Below are 5,101 nucleotides of genomic sequence, written 5' to 3'. Positions count from 1 at the left end.
AGGAACTCTGCAAACCAGAAGGGGGTGGCAGGACATATTTAAAGTGATGAAAGGGAAAAATCTACAACCAAGATTCCTCTACCCAGCAAGGATCTCATTCAGATTCAATGGAGAAATTAAAACCTTTACAGACAAACAAAAGTTAAGAGAATTCAGCACCACCAAACCAGCTTTACAACAAATGCTAAAGGAACTTCTCTACGCAGGAAACACAAGAGAAGGAAAAGACCTACAAAAAGAAACAAACCCAAAACAATTTAGAAAATGGTAACAGGAACAAACATACCAATAATTACCTTAAATGTAAATGGATTAAATGCTCCAACCAGAAGACCTAGATTGGCTGAATGGATACAAAAACAAGACCCGTATATATGCTGTCTACAAGAGATCCACTTCAGACCTAGGGACACATACAGACTGAAAGTGAAGGGATGGAAAAAGATATTCCATGCAAATGGAAATCAAAAGAAGGCTGGAGTAGCCATTCTCATATCAGACAAAATAGACTTTAAAATAAAGACTATTACAAGAGACGAGGAAGGAACTATATAATGATCAAGGGATCAATCCAAGAAGAAAATATAACAATTGTAAATATTTATACACCCAACATAGGAGCACGTCAATACATAAGGCAAATGCTAACAGCCATAAAAGGGGAAATTGACAGTAACATAATAATAGTAGGGGACTTTAACACCCCACTGTCACCAATGGACAGATCATCCAAAATGAAAATAAATAGGGAAACACAACCTTTAAATGACACATTAAACAAGATGGACTTAATTGATATTTATAGGACATTCCATCCAAAAACAACAGAATACACATTTTTCTCAAGTGCTCATGGAACATTCTCCAGGATAGATCATCTCTTGGGTCACAAATCAAGTCTTGGTACATTTAAGAAAACTGAAATCATATCAAGTATCTTTTCTGACCATAACACTATGAGACTAGATATCAATTACAGGGAAAAAACTGTAAAATATAAGAACACATTGAGGCAAAACAATACGCTACTAAATAACCAAGAGATTGCTGAAAAAATCAAAGAGGAAATCAAAAATTACCTAGAAACAAATCACAATGAAAACACGATGACACAAAACTTATGGGATGCAGCAAAAACAGTTCTAAGAGGGAAGTTTATAGCAATACAATCCTACCTCAAGAAACAAGAAAAATAAAAAACCTAACCTTACACCTAAAGCAACTAGAGAAAGAAGAACAAAGAAACCCTGACGTTAGCAGGAGGAAAGAAATCATAAAGATCAGATCAGAAATAAATGAAAAAGAAATGAAGGAAATGAATGCAAAGATCAATGAAACTAAAAGCTGGTTCTTTGAGAAGATAAACAAAATTGATAAACCATTAGCCAGACTCATCAAGAAAAAAAGGGAGAAGATTCAAATCAACAGAATTAGGAACGAAAAAGGAGAAGTAACAACTGGCCCTGCAGAAATACAAGAATCATGAGGGATTACTACAAGCAACTCTATGCCAATAAAATGGACAAGCTGGAAGAAATGGACAAATTCTTAGAAAAGCACAACCTACCGAGACTGAACCAGGAAGAAATAGAAAATATAAACAGATGAATCACAAGCACTGAAATTGAAACTGTGATTAAAATTCTTCCAAGAAACATAAGCCCAGGGCCAGATGGCTTCAGAGGTGAATTTTATCAAACATTTAGAGAAGAGCTAACACCTATCCTTCTCAAACTCTTCCGAAATATAGCAGAGGGAGGAAAACTCCAAAATTCATTCTATGAGACCACCATCACCCTGACACCAAAACCAGACAAAAGAAGGAAATTACAGGCCAGTATGACTGATGAACATAGATGAAAAATCCTCAACAAAATACTAGCAAACAGTATCCAACAGCACATTAAAAGGTTCATACACCATGATCAAGTGGGGTTTATCCCAGGAATGCAATGATTCTTCAATGTATGCAAATCAATCAATGTTATACACCATATTAACAAACTGAAGAATAAAAACCATATGATCATCTCACACTATGGAGCTTCCTTAAAAAACTAAAAATAGAACTACCATACGACCCAGCAATCCCACTACTGGGCATATACACTAAGAACACTATAATTCAAAAAGTCATGTACCACAATGTTCATTGCAGCTGTATTTACAATAGTCAAGACATGGAAGCAACCTAAGTGTCCATCAACAGATGAATGGATAAAGAAGATGTGGCACATATATTCAATGGAATATTACTCAGCCATAAAAAGAAACAAAATTGAGTTATTTGTAGTGAGGTAAATGGACCTAGAGTCTGTCATACAGAGTGAAGTAAGTCAGAAAGAGAAAAACAAATACCATATACTAACACATAGTGTATGATAACAAATACCATATGCTAACACATATATATGGAATCTGAAAAAAAAAAAAGGTCATGAAGAACCTAAGGGAAGGACGGAAATAAAGACGCAGACCTACTAGAGAATGGACTTGATGACACAGGGAGGGGGAAGGGTAAGCTGGGACAAAGTGAGAGAGTGGCATGGACATATATACACCACCAAATGTAAAACCGATAGCTAGTGGGAAGCAGCCGCATAGCACAGGGAGATCAGCTCGGTGCTTTGTGACCACCTAGAGGGGTGGGATAGGGAGGGTGGGAGAGAGGGAGATGCAAGAGGGAAGAGATATGGGGATAAATGTATATGTATAGCTGATTCACTTTCTTATAAAGCAGAAACTAACACACCATTGTAAAAAATTGTACTCCAATAAAGATGTTAAAAAATAAATAAAATAAAATAAATTAATTAATTTTTAAAAAACCCATATGATCATCTCAATAGATGCAGAGAAAAGCTTTTGACAAAATTCAACACCCATTTATGATAAAAACTCTCCAGAAAGTGGGCAGAGAGGGAATCTACCTCAACATAATAAAAGCTATATGTGACAAACTCACAGCCAACATCATTCTCAATGGTGAAAAACTGAAAGAATTTCCTCTAAGATCAGGAACAAGGCAAGGGTGCCCACTCTCACCACTATTATTCAACACAGTTTTGGAAGTTTTAGCCATGGCAATCAGAGAAGAAAAAGAAATAAAATGAATACAAATTGGAAAAGAAGAAGTAAATCTGTCACTGTTTGCAGATGACATGATACTATGCATAGAAAATCCTAAAGATGCCACCAGAAAACTACTAGAGGTAATCAATGATTTGGTAAAGTAGCAGAATACAAAATTAATGCACAGAAATCTCTTGCATTCCTATACACTAGTGATGAAAAATCAGAAAGACAAATTAAGGAAACACTCCATTTACCATTGCAACAAAAAGAATAAAATACCTAGGAATAAACCTACCTAGGGAGACAAAAGACCTGTATGCAGAAAACTATAAGACACTGATGAAAGAAATTAAAGATGATACAAACAGATAGAGAGATATACCATGATCTTGGATTGGAAAAATAAACATTATGAAAATGACTCTACTACCCAAAGCAATCTACAGATTCAATGCAATCCTTATCAAATTACCAATAGCATTTTTCAGAGAACTAGAATAAAATATTTCACAATTTGTTTGGAAACACAAAAGACCCTGAATAGGGCTTCCCTGGTGGCGCAGTGGTTGGGAGTCCGCCTGCCGATGCAGGGCACATGGATTCGTGCCCCGGTCTGGGAGGATACCACATGCTGCGGAGCCACTGGGCCCGTGAGCCATGGCCACTGGGCCTGTGCATCCGGAGCCTGTGCTCTGCAATGGGAGAGGCCGCAGTGGTGAGAGGCCCGCGTACCACACACAAAAAAAAAGACCCTGAATAGCCAAAGCAATCTTGAGAAAGAAAACCGGAGCTGGAGGAATCAGGCTCCCTGATTTCAGACTATACTACAAAGCTACAGTAATCAAGACAGTATGGTACTGGCACAAAAACAGAAATATAGATCAATGAACAAGATAGAAAACCCAGAGATAAACCCACACACATATGGTCACCTTATCTTTGATAAAGGAGGCAAGGATATACAATGGAGAAAAGACAGCCTCTTCAATAAGTGGTGCTGGGAAAACTGGACAGCTACATGTAAAAGAATTATATTAGAACACTCCCTAACACCATATGCAAAAATAAACTCAAAATGGATTAAAGACCTAAATGTAAGGCCAGACACTATAAAACTGTAAGAGGAAAACATAGGCAGAACACTCTTTGAAATAAATAACAGCAAGATCCTTTTTGACCCACCTCCTAGAGAAAGGGCAATAAAAACAAAACTAATCAAATGGGACCTAATGAAACTTAAAAGCTTTTGCACAGCAAAGGAAACCATAAACAAGATGAAAAGACAACCCTCAGAATGGGAGAAAATATTTGCAAACAAAGCAAATGACAAAGGATTAATCTCCAAAATATACAAGCAGTTCATGCAGCTCAATATCAAAAAACAAACAACCCAATCCAAAAGTGGGCAGAAGACCTAAATAGACATTTCTCCAAAGAAGATATACATGTTGTCAACAAACTCGTAAAAGGATGCTCAATATCACTAATCATTAGAGAAATGCAAATCAAAACTGCAATGAGGTATCACCCTCACTCCAGTCAGAATGGCCATCATCAAAAAATCTACAAACAATAAATGCTGGGGAGGGTGTAGAGAAAAGGGAGCCCTCTTGCACTGTTGGTGGGAATGTAAATTGATACAGCCGCTATGGAGAACAGTATGTAGGTTCCTTAAAAAACTAAAAATAGAACTACCATATGACTCAGCAATCCCACTACTGGGCATATACGCTGAGATAACCATAATACAAAAAGAGTCATGTACCAAAATGTTCACTGCAGCTCTATTTACAATAGCCAGGAGATGGAAACAACCTAAGTGTCCATCATCGGATGAATGGATAAAGACGATGTGGCACATATATAGAATGGAATATTACTCAGCCATAAAAAGAAACGAAATTGAGCTATTTGTAATGAGGTGGATAGACCTAGAGTCTGTCATACAGAGTGAAGTAAGTCAGAAAGAGAGAGACAAATACCGTATGCTAGCACATATATATGGAATTTAAGAAAAAAAAAAAAA

Source organism: Neophocaena asiaeorientalis, unplaced genomic scaffold (assembly GCF_003031525.2).
Source record: "Neophocaena asiaeorientalis asiaeorientalis breed wild unplaced genomic scaffold, Neophocaena_asiaeorientalis_V1.1 scaffold254, whole genome shotgun sequence".
Lineage (NCBI taxonomy): Eukaryota > Metazoa > Chordata > Mammalia > Artiodactyla > Phocoenidae > Neophocaena > Neophocaena asiaeorientalis.
The sequence above is the reverse complement of the archived record's forward strand: the minus strand, read 5'-3'. Positions refer to the sequence as shown.